Source organism: Danaus plexippus, chromosome 6, assembly GCF_018135715.1.
Source record: "Danaus plexippus chromosome 6, MEX_DaPlex, whole genome shotgun sequence".
In the NCBI taxonomy this organism is placed as follows: domain Eukaryota; kingdom Metazoa; phylum Arthropoda; class Insecta; order Lepidoptera; family Nymphalidae; genus Danaus; species Danaus plexippus.
The window spans coordinates 2,675,275-2,687,572 of record NC_083540.1 but is presented as its reverse complement, the minus strand read 5'-3'; positions in this window follow the sequence as shown (position 1 = coordinate 2,687,572).

Here is a 12,298-nt window from a genome sequence, read left to right as displayed (position 1 = left end):
ATATTATAAATTGTGAAATAATTAGAATATGGTATTAAAAATATAAACTTAAACGTTCATTATATATTTAAAACAAGTTTCTGTCACTTATTGTCAGTATTAAATTATCTTTGATATATGCCAAAGTATTTGTTTTAATAGAATAATATAAAATAAAATATATAAATTGAATAAATTGATTTAATAAACCTAAACATTAAATAATGTATTTAAGTGATTAATTTGCTATTAGCGTTATAACATTAACGGTGATTAAAAAACCACGTGTACAAACATGATACGTGGTAGCAGGTATTATTTAAAGTACTCTATACACAAGAATCACGGAGATTTGTCGATAAAAAAAATTTTTAACGCTCCAGAGAGATACATAAAATGTTTTAAATACATCTCATTGTGTTTTTATATTGTGTGGTAACAAAAATAATACTTAAAATTCTACTTTTTTCTTTGTATTTTGATTGATATATATATATTAATATTCATGCGTAGTATTTTGATTTAGTCCGATACATTTTCAGTTTTGAACGTGAGATTTTTTTCTTATTCAATTTTTGTTTTTGGAAAGAAGTAAGCAAGAAGGTAGACATCTTTTTTAATATCCCCTATGTATTTATTTATGATTTTTGAAATATTATACTATCTTTAAAGTAGAGCTTGAGTTACTCTAGCTAGTTAAATACATCAATAACCTAAAGTGTTTATTTTATAAAAATAATATTTATATGAATTCGGCGCACTATAAGATGTTTTTTTTTTTTCGAGAGCGTATTGTTGATCGACGAACGTCATGTGTATTCTGCCAGCGCTGTCTATTACTTTTATCAGATATTATATATAATACGAATATTATAAATTATTTATTAGTTTTTGAAAATCAAACATGTATTTATTTATAATAATACATATTAAGTTTCAGACCAAAACATCTAAACAAATAAATCTAAGAATTTTAATTTTTATAAGAAACCCGTCGAACATTATATACAATTAAATAAATATGTAAGATCTACTAACACACTTCAATCAATAGTAATTTATTCAAGGAATGCAACATGTGATGTCTAGATCCGGTAGAACTGGGATGTGAGTAATAAAAAAAGTCATAACTGACCTAGCGAATATCATTTACAAAGTATCACTATGTTGCAACATATTTTAATTCATTAAACAATATTTATTTTCTATGTTAACTATAGAATAAATTTTTAAATAAAATCTCGACCAAAAGATTAAATTTAAAGAGACCGTTTTGTTTTATTAAATAAAGAATAATATAAAAATTTATTATTTTTTTCCCTAAAACGATTACAAAGCGTTTCATTAATTAAAATATTATTTAACGTTTTAATTATTAATAAATAGAAAAATCCTTGAAAGTTATCATTATGATCAAATATGACACTTGTAATTGTTACTGCATGTTACGAATTTTTTTAAATGGAGACAATTGGTTTTGTTGAAAATTGTATATATTATTATGATTATTCAAAACTACAGTGACACACACAAAATGACAGCTAGATACGGTTTACACTAAAAATATAGATTAAAAATATGTACGTAAACAGAAAAATAACTTTCTACAAAAAAAAAATTACTAACAGACGAAGAATGGTCAATATATTTCATTATCAAGGAAAATTTAAAAAACTACAGGTTGCTAGTTGAATTTCTGGTTTTTCAGTGTAATTACTATCACCGGTTGGTCCGGTATACGAACCGATGACGCCGTCACCTCACAAGTTAAACGAAAAATAAACATGGCGGCGATGTTACAAAAAAAATAATTAAACATTTTAAATTTAAAGCGTCTTGTGGAAATGCTGGTCATGATGATCATATTAAATACGTGAATCTATTGTCGTATTAAACAATATTAGCAAATTATTATATTTATTTTAATCATTGTTTAAGATTATCTTTATTATGAGTGAATTTGTAAAGTCTTCATACGATATTCATTTTTATAAATAAAAATAATAATATCAGGTACATTATTTCTGCTACAGAATTGCGATTATAATTGTAATAATAAAAATATAGCGTCCGTTTGTATTAACCATTACCATTCGCGGCTTGTCTGTCTATTTGTGTTTAAATAAATTTATATAGGGAGACAATATTAATTTTTTTGACTCAAATATTTTCATTACGATTCATATACATTTTTTTTAAGTGAATAAAGAGAATATTTAATTCCTGCAGAATATTTTTTTTATATCTTCTTTATAATGCACCCACTCCGCTTGTGAGTCAACTACACTTTTTATTAAAAAATATTTTGGCGCAAACATTCATACAATTTGATTAGCATCCCAATGACGTCACTGACAGTCCCTATTTGCTACAGATTAAACAATTCCATCTTAACATATGCATATATATTAATACAGATTATAAAAAATGGTAACTGCATATCGTCTCATTTAATTCTTTAACTTATTACATCATCTCATTATTCCGGTTTTGATTCAAGGGCGCATAAAACTATGTAATGTAATTAGTCCTTAAGAACTTCGCTTAGGTTTATTTCTGACGATATCAGCAAAACTTAAAAAATACCCATTAATAGATCTTTGCTAATATTGTTTAATACAACTTTTTATTTGTATGTAGGTAATAACGTTATTACGGTGTTGTTTTATATAATTATTTTGAATGTAGTTGGGTTGAAGATAAAAAAAATCATTTCCATCCATTTTATAATATTCCAGTTAATTAATGAATATAACTAGAGAACATTTAACGTAAGAACGCAATACATGGAATGTGGATTCGGTCGGATCTTTAAGAAATTAATAATATTTATCTCTATTGATTAGATTCTTTATGTTAGTTGCAAAATTATGAAATATTCGCAATGGAAAAAAATATTATATGGCTAGTCAGTGAATAGTTACAATAAAGTTATAATCCTTTAATCTATCGATATTTTTTAAACTATATCATTGTTTATAATCAATAATAGCCGTCCTGAAATTTTATAATGAAACTGCAAAAAATAATACATTATTACGCAGGTAAATCCGAACAAAACAAGACGTATGACAAATAACATGATTCACTCGTAATAACATGACGTCCTACCGCGTTCGTATATCCTTCTAATAATAAAGAATGAGTTAAAAACACGAGAAACTTGAGTATTTCAGTGATTTATATATTAAAAAGCTGAAACAGTACATAGGCATTGAAGCAAAACCGCGGTACAAGTGATGTTTAAATATGACGAGTAGGGATTAACCGCTTGCATATATCTATGCTACATAATTATTGTGTATTTTTCTTTCCAATAATATTAATAAAGGCTTATGCTTAAAAAAATGCGTTTAACACAAATTTCTAATACGTTGATTCAGTATGACAGAAAAAATATTGAAAAATGTACACTTAGTTTTTTAGGCTGCATGATTATTTTCAAGACACAAGTTTTAATTATACGAAGAATAAAGTTTTTGTAGTCGTAAAAATTTTACTTTACATGTTTTTTACATTGATTTTTTACATTGATTGATTATTCCATTAAAGGTCGAAATTGCAAAATTTATTATAATTACAGAAATATCTAATATCTTGAATAAGTTGTTGGCATACAAAATGATCTTTTGCCTCCAAAGTAGGTATATAAAAATTATACACACTAATAATAACGTGTTTGTTGCTAAAAAATGTGTGTTATTAATTACATTTTGAAGATAATTTCCTACCTTTAATAAACATCCATCAGCAAGATTTCCTATCTATACAATGAATCCATGATTATTAATATAAAAGAATATGTTCAAGGTGAAAGCGTCAAAAAACCTGTTAATAAAAATTTTAAACATTGTTTGAATGGTGTTCGACCTTTAATAACCTTTTCAAATTTTAATACTTTACATCTATGATATCACTATATTTGTTCCTGTTTCTTATTTATATTCAATAATTTGCATTTTCTAATTATCTCTACTAGGATTATTATTATTTTTTATTTTTTATAGTTTTTTAATTATGAGTATTCTATCGCGAGAAGACGTCATGCTTTTGGTCTCAATCAAACTATTTGTCATTTGTTTTGGACGGATTACCCGTCGGGCGTCATAAGAAGCCATAACTGTTCTGCAATAATACGTCAGAAAAAGCTAAAGTTTGAGAAATATACTTCATTTTCCGTATGGAAATATGATTTTGAGAAAAAAAAATTCTATTGAAAAAGTTTTTATGCTACGAATATAAGTAAATGTTATAAAATAATTTATAACATAAACTTTTTACGAAGCCACATAAGAGCAAAAGTTAAAATTCATTTCGAATTTTAAATTTTTAAAGTTTCTTTCATATATATCTTTAATTTATTATTCACAAATCAAATTTCGTTGCATTATTTTAATCAAAAAATCCCGCTGATAACACAACACATGGTTATTCAAAGCTATCAGAACAGAGGTGTTTTAAAATTAATGGTGTACATCTTTTTTTACCATATAACTGTTAAGAAATGTCTTGATATATATGTTAAGAACAATTTATATTATATTATATAATTAAACCATAAAAACACAATAAAACTATGTTTCAGATTTCGCACATTACCTTATTTATTTCTTATGTTAAAAGTTAAACTGCAAGTTAAAGAACAGTTATTAAATGTATCTGTCGATGTTTACACTCTTAAAGAGGAAAAAATCCTCTACATAAATATGTAAAGGCGATAATATGATTTGTCACGCGAGAAAACAAAAAAACCTAATTGTTTTAATGCAGCCGTAATTTTGCATAGAAGCATCGTACATACTAGGATTTAAATATTATTATATATAAAGCGTTTTTATTTTTAGACCATTATTTTATCGTTATCATAACTGTCAGAATCTCCTCTAAGCTTAACATTTCTTTTTTGCTTACGTTTGCATTTATATTCTTCGATAAGGAGTTGTAATAAAAAAAAACTCATAGAAATAAAAAAGTACAAATTAATAACTCGTTGTGTGGAGAGAAGGCTCTAGAATTTTTTTAAACACGATGTCATAATGAAGCTCTTGTTTATAAAGATTTATTGCTGCAAAATAATTTAACATCAAATGGTCTTTTTATTTAATAATAATTACATATCCTTATTACTACAACCTTTTTTATTACCAGAAATAGAATATTTTTCGAATGTGGCTGATTATTTCTCCTTATTCTAAAATTGCTTTTTAAAAATCGACCTTGTTAGATACATGATGTAATATAAAAAGGTGAGCTTATTATAATATAATAATTTCGGTTGTATTATTTGGCAAAATAAACTAACCAATACATTAATGTTTATATAAAGAAGAACAAACAAAACATCTAATGTGTATCCACATGTGCGAATTCTGAAAAAAAAAAACGCGCGATTCTTAACTCACAATTATGACGTCATTTCCGTGTTCTATGGAACTTAAAATTGGTCATTTACATTACAAACAGCACACGTGAAGATGATTTTTTTTATATAAATTTTATATAAACAAACACTGTCAAGTTTACATCCTTAGCTGTCAACGGCCTTTTCAAATGTCAATTTTGATTACATTTAACCAAGATGAAATGAAATATGATCAAAAATGCTTCCAGCAGCCAGGTGAAGAAAGGTCGATGACATCTCGAGACAACGTATTCTATTAAAGGAGTACCTTCCATAAAAGGGCCAAGCAAAAATACAGGTTTAAAGTTGTTTAACCGCCTCGATTTTTGGGACATTTGTGCGAAAACGTGAAATCGAAATGAGTCCTTCCATACTTCTTACTTTCTTTGCTCATTAAGTAATATGACCACTTTTAAAGTCTACACATAACAAAAGATGTTTATAGAGATCCAATAAAATAATTGATAGAAAACTAAAGCCTGCGAAGTATATAATAAGGGTCATGTTAGCTTTTCATTCTTCTAGAAGTGGGTTATGATTAAGTGGATTTTTTTGTTGTCATATTAAACTTGTACTTCAATTTATAATAAGCGTATTTATTAAACAAATATTGAGGAGCACGAAAAAATCTTAGAAGCGGATGCAAAAAAAAATGTTTTTGTAACATACAGTAACAGAATAATATTATAATTATCCTTTAATATATGCAAGAAGACCATTATACTAGACAATGTGCTCAGTTTGTTTGGTGGTCATGTCACTGAGCTCGTGATCTGCCTACCGCTACCACCTCTAGTTATACAATACTCATAAAAAAATACTTATTTATTATGCCTTTTAAATGTTTCATTTAGATAAGCTAACACCGCCATTGTATTCTTGATGAGATAGATACACATTAGCTGTATAACATTATATTTATGATAAATAACAGTATACCTAATTTACATTTATAAATATAAGCAATTTAAAAAGTGCGGTTGAAGGCTTCTGAGCGGACTTTGGCCGATACGCAGTTGGACTACTCAACGATGTTTAAGGCCAGTTAAAATTCACACAAATATCTAACACAAGGACAATATGGACACAAAATATACACTTTATTTATAAAAAAAAATGTTAATTTTTATTGTCTGCACTGGGTTACCGTATTCTATTCCCAGTTATTATAATTTAGAAACAGTAAAACATCGACGCAGCTTACACGCTACCGAATTATAGATTTTGCTCACTATATAATGCAAGTTTGATTCGCAATTTGAAGATTATATAAAGGCAGATTAAAAATATATATTTTAGTAAATGAGGTTTGCCAAACTTGATGACTCCGGAAGACTATTATTGAAGTTGATTCGCTTGCATTAGAAATGTAAAAATTAAAGACTTTCTAGGTTGTTTTATCTCCATGCATCTCTGTTAAATACCTTATAAAGCCAATGAGATGAACAATAAATTAGTATATTATATATTAATAAAGGTTCCCTTTTTGCGGAGTTATAAGAATAATTCTACAACTCGGACATAAAAACTTTTTAATATTAAAATTAGTTGGAAATGCCTTATACTAGACGATCCTTTCATGTGAAGATAAAAAAAAATATCGACAACAAATGATTTAATGATATCATATCCGGTTTTGTTATCTAAATATAACGCTGGTATATTTTGATACATAATTAAATAGCTATTGACGTAATATAACCGGTCCTGTCAAATAATACTGTTATAAAAAAAAAATAATGACGTTCTAGCTCCTTCGATCCATTCAGTTCTGTTATTTGGAGAACCAATAAACAGCACATCACTTGTGTTTGCAAAATATAGTAACGACTATTAGCGCTTTAATTTTTTGGGCATTTTCCGTTCAACGAATCCGGGTTTAAACTAGTTAAAATAATTTAAATATAGAATGTATATTTACAACTTTTGAAAGACAATTCCGTGGCCGTCAGTCCATCCAATAAGTCTAAAGCCGGCTTTCTTCACAGAGTTGGAATTATTATCTGTCAGCGAAAAAACTGGAACTAGTCCTGGTGATTTTTTCATAGATATCATGATTACATTCTTCAAATTTCTAAGATTTTGCACATAAATAAAAAAAATACCTTTATTAGTGAGAATTTATTTTTAAAATTAGTGTAATTTCTTATTCTCACTTAAAACAGATACGTGGCAAAAAGATAAATAACATAAACAAATACATAGTCACGTAACCAAGTAACGATCAAATTATATATAAAGAAAATATGATTAATGATGGTATCAGTACTCATATATACGTATGTAGCGATGCAATCATTTTAATTTCCTATACAATAGCAATACCTATTAAATTCATAATCATTCAACACTATTAAAAAAAAATGTTCATAAATCATAATAAGTATAAAATAATTCTCAAAAATATACGTATATTATTTTGGTTTTGCGTTTAATGTAATCTGTGTTGTATGTGTATATGTATAATCTGTGGTTTTTTTTCTAATACAACTACACTTCGATTGTATCGAAACGGTATTTTACGTAAATGTTAAATTTACATGATTGTGTGACATTCTGACTAAAATTTTATTATTATGTGATATTATTTAAAGCATATTTATTTGTATGCATATTTGAGTTTATCTCTTTTTTTTTCTATTTTTCTTGTTTATACGTACCTGCACGTGAGTTTCTACTCTTGTTTCTTATATAAATTATTACTTTTTATTGATACATAAAAGAATAAATAATATAAGAAATTAAAAATCTACTCAAAATTATTTAACATACCAGCGATAGATGTAATTAGAGCTCGTATGGATTTCTTTACAGTTTACAATTTATAAAGAAATATTTTTAATATCAACTTCAACGTGTACGAGTTCGTGTAGTATTGCATAGGTATGTCGGTCTGTTTCGTAATAATACGAGCCGTCCTCAAACCGAGGCTGACCCCCTCCAAGAGGAAACACTCCCGAGGATCTAGTCCTCTCGTCTGACGTTTGTTACATCAATTGGATATTCAACAGTATAAAAAATATTTAAAAAATACTACCAAAGAATTATATAACACCTTATAATGCATTAAAAAAAATGGTATACATATTTATAAAATAATTCCGATAAGCGATGTGACGATAGCTATTTTTAAATTACTTTTATGTTACAAAAAAAAATTGCTCGATTATATAAACACAAATATAGCGAGTACATCAAGCGGTATTAATTAAATAAATACATAATTGAATATGTCAACAAGAATGTATAAATTTAAAGCGATTTAATTCGTTCTCAATGTCATTTCAAATGAATGAATGCGAAAATTATCGTATACCAAAAGGAAACATAAAAATAGCAAGTTGCGAAGAATGGCTGTTTCTAATGAACCTTGTAACTGCTCGACCAAAACATATCTTCATCCGCTGAAGTGTTACACGTTAGTCATTTATAACGTTCCAGTTAAGTGTTAATTAGAAATTTTATATCTCTGATTCATTATTACAAGTTTGATTCCCTTTTATAATTAATATCTGGCTGCAATAGCTGGATTTTGTTATAATAAAAGACGTCGCCTTAAATCAAACGCACGGCCACTTAAAAAATGTTTGTCTCCGTTATGGTATCAAAAATTACATTTTTGATACAAAATATCATCTCCATAGAAATAAATTTATTTAGAAAAAAAATCTTAATTTTTATTTACTCGTTTGTGGTTAAACTGAAGATTAAAAAACAAATTCTTTTTTATATTTTATATGTGTCTGACACTTAAATCGAATCTTTCCATGGTACACAATTTATACCTATATATCACAAGTTTTTATAGGAATGTATGTTGATAACATTTCTAATTAATTAACAGGAATTTTCGTTTTCTTTCAAATAGTACTAAGAATACTGTACGTTAATATATACATACTACTTGTTAAATATTTTTATTATAATCATATCGAAAATTATGAAAATAATCTATGTTTATTGCACCTATAATAAAATGTACAATCAGCTCGTAAATATTTCCGGCGACTGACACGCGTTATATTGATAACGAATCACAAAGATAAATGGATTATTAGAAAGTGGACTCAACCTATGAATAGCACATCAATAACGATTTAAATGAATCATTGTCACTAAATATGATGTAATGAGGATGTTTGTAAGTTATTGATGTGTTTTATTTCACATTTACCTTATTATTATAACATTTTGAATTACGTTTTACAACATTTCTCTCGATACCTACGTCAATGAGATATATATTAAATATTAATACGATAAGCTTTAATTACATATCATTGATATTTTATTAAAGGAGAAAACATAAAATTAAATAAAACTAGAGCGTTATCTGTTATGAGCGTTTAAAAAGATAAATTCGTCACCTTTATGTTAAAGTGCTCAATGGAGTTTGAAGCCAGAACATTCGATGGCTATCTACAACGAGCAGCAATGACCACATCCCGATTAACAACAATACAGTAACAATTCCCTGCCACCACCCAGATCATGCGATAGTATCGCGCGATGTCAACTTACATCACTTGGCGGTTTAATTGAATGGCTGTCATGCCATTGTAATGTCAACTGTCAATTTATAAATTCATATTTACCGACGTAACTAACGTACTACATTTAAATCATTAAACTTTTTGATAAAAATTCTAATTTGTGATAAATAAGGTGTTTGATAATAATACTAGTTATGTACTAATCAATTTAATGAGGGATTAAACTATACTTAGACGTTCTGTTACGTTTTGCTTTGAAAATATAATCTGATAACTTAAACTGGAATAGAAATCCTTCAAATTTCTATTTACTCGGCGAATCTCAGTATTAATTTTTATCGACCACTTTTATTAAGTTATCGACTGCTTTTAACACGACTGTGAATACAGTCGATCTTGTTGTCTATAATTATAATAGATATTTGGAATGTATTGCCATAAACAAGATTGTATTTTTTTTCGTCCCATCACTGACCTAATACACAAGGACTAACTATTCACCTTATATAGTTTCAATGTCACTACTTCCTGCTGACCTTATCAAGGTGAGTAACCTCTTTCTCTTTCTGTATTATAAACTATTCGCCGCTAAATTTATATTTGAATATGTGGGATGATCGGAAGAACACAATTTATGACTTGACCAAAATATCATAGACGTTATGACGTCGTCTACAGAACTACATCATAAACATTTATGTTGGTGTGGACACAGGAGATAATACAAATAGACTGTAATACAAAGTATTATTTTCAATCATACATTATATAAATTTTAACTACAATTAATAAAATTCTTTTAAAGTTAATTTATCAATACTAAACTGAACCTACCATTTATAGAATACATTACATACACAACAAGTAAAGTAGGCTATAGTAAATATTTGCAAATAAAGTCGGTCACGGGAAACAGCTTTCACATCTTATACTATAAGTTTCATAATTCATCCATTATTAGGTACTTAATAAGTTTTTAGAACAATAAAGTAAAATCTATAATATAGCTACATCTTCACCAAATATCATAATTATTACTTAACATTACGAGAAAGCAATATTTTTTTTGTATTTGTTCATGAGGCTGAATATTAAAAACCCATTCATAATCTGTATTGGGGAAACGTTGTAAAGTCATATTGTGGGATTATTGTTGTGATCACAGTGACGTACGATATTGACCCTACGCAATAAACAAAACATAATATACCCAAGTGCGGTTTACTGAGACAATGTACAAAAATAATGAATAGGTTTTATATGAAGGAAATACAGGCGGGGAAAGATCGTCTCATTCATCATCACATGCACAGACACGTTGGCGTCATAAGACGTAGGCACTCATAAAGCATTCTTATTTTATCACATGAAATACCAGCGAATATTTTTCATAATAACTTTCTGATAAATTATTAAATATTACATTTATTTTATTTTTCTTCATTTTCAGTCACGCTGGATTATTTTTAAAAATAAGTTAAGAAGATCTGAAAAGCATCGTTTTATTTGATTGAAAGATTGTTTAAGCAACATCTTAAATAACCTAATTTTCTTTTTTATATTAACGATGTTCGTATTCAAGTGTCATTGCAATGTATCTATACCTTTTTTGAGCTCTTTTATTTTAAAATTAGAATCCTTTACTTATTAGGAATAGGTACTATTTCATGGTCAGCAGATTTTTTTTTGTTGTATATTTAAGGTAAATTTTTCTTATGTTACGTAATAATAATTTAATCAAATAACTAAGTAGGTGTTACTATATCTAGGTCATTCTGTGGGTGATGCATGAGGCTTTAAACGGCTGTGGATTTATTAACACGCCCGTTGTCTTTTTACGAATTTCATACCTTATATACCACTGGATGCCATTAGGCAAAATAATGTTCCGTTTGTTAATTTTATTTGGGAATGTAAGGTCGTTCATCTTGCGAATTTCGATAATTTAGAATATAAGGAACCGGAAGCGGATGTCAGTCATGACCTAGAATATTTTTTGGATCTGTTTGCTTTATAAATAATTAATAATTTAATAAATATAATTTATAATAAATGAATAAAACTTTACTTGTTAGACTAATTGATTTTATCGGCAATGACACTTTTTTGGATTGAAAAAACGATTGCAAATATGCAAATTTTCAGGCAATCATCTGTAGATAATGACCAATATATTTTGTTTCAAATATTTTAATATTAATTTTTAAAAAATGTATGAGACAAATATTTCCTATTGTGTATGAGTGTGTATTTTTATCGCCTCTAATATAAATTTTTAAAATAATGTTATCAGGCTAGTTGTTATGTAATTATAGAGAACAAGAATCTAGTCGAGTAAATTATAACGATGGCTATATGAGTAATTTTTTGAGATTATTTTTATACTGAAATTAAATTTAAAAAAAAAAATCATTATTGTAACTTT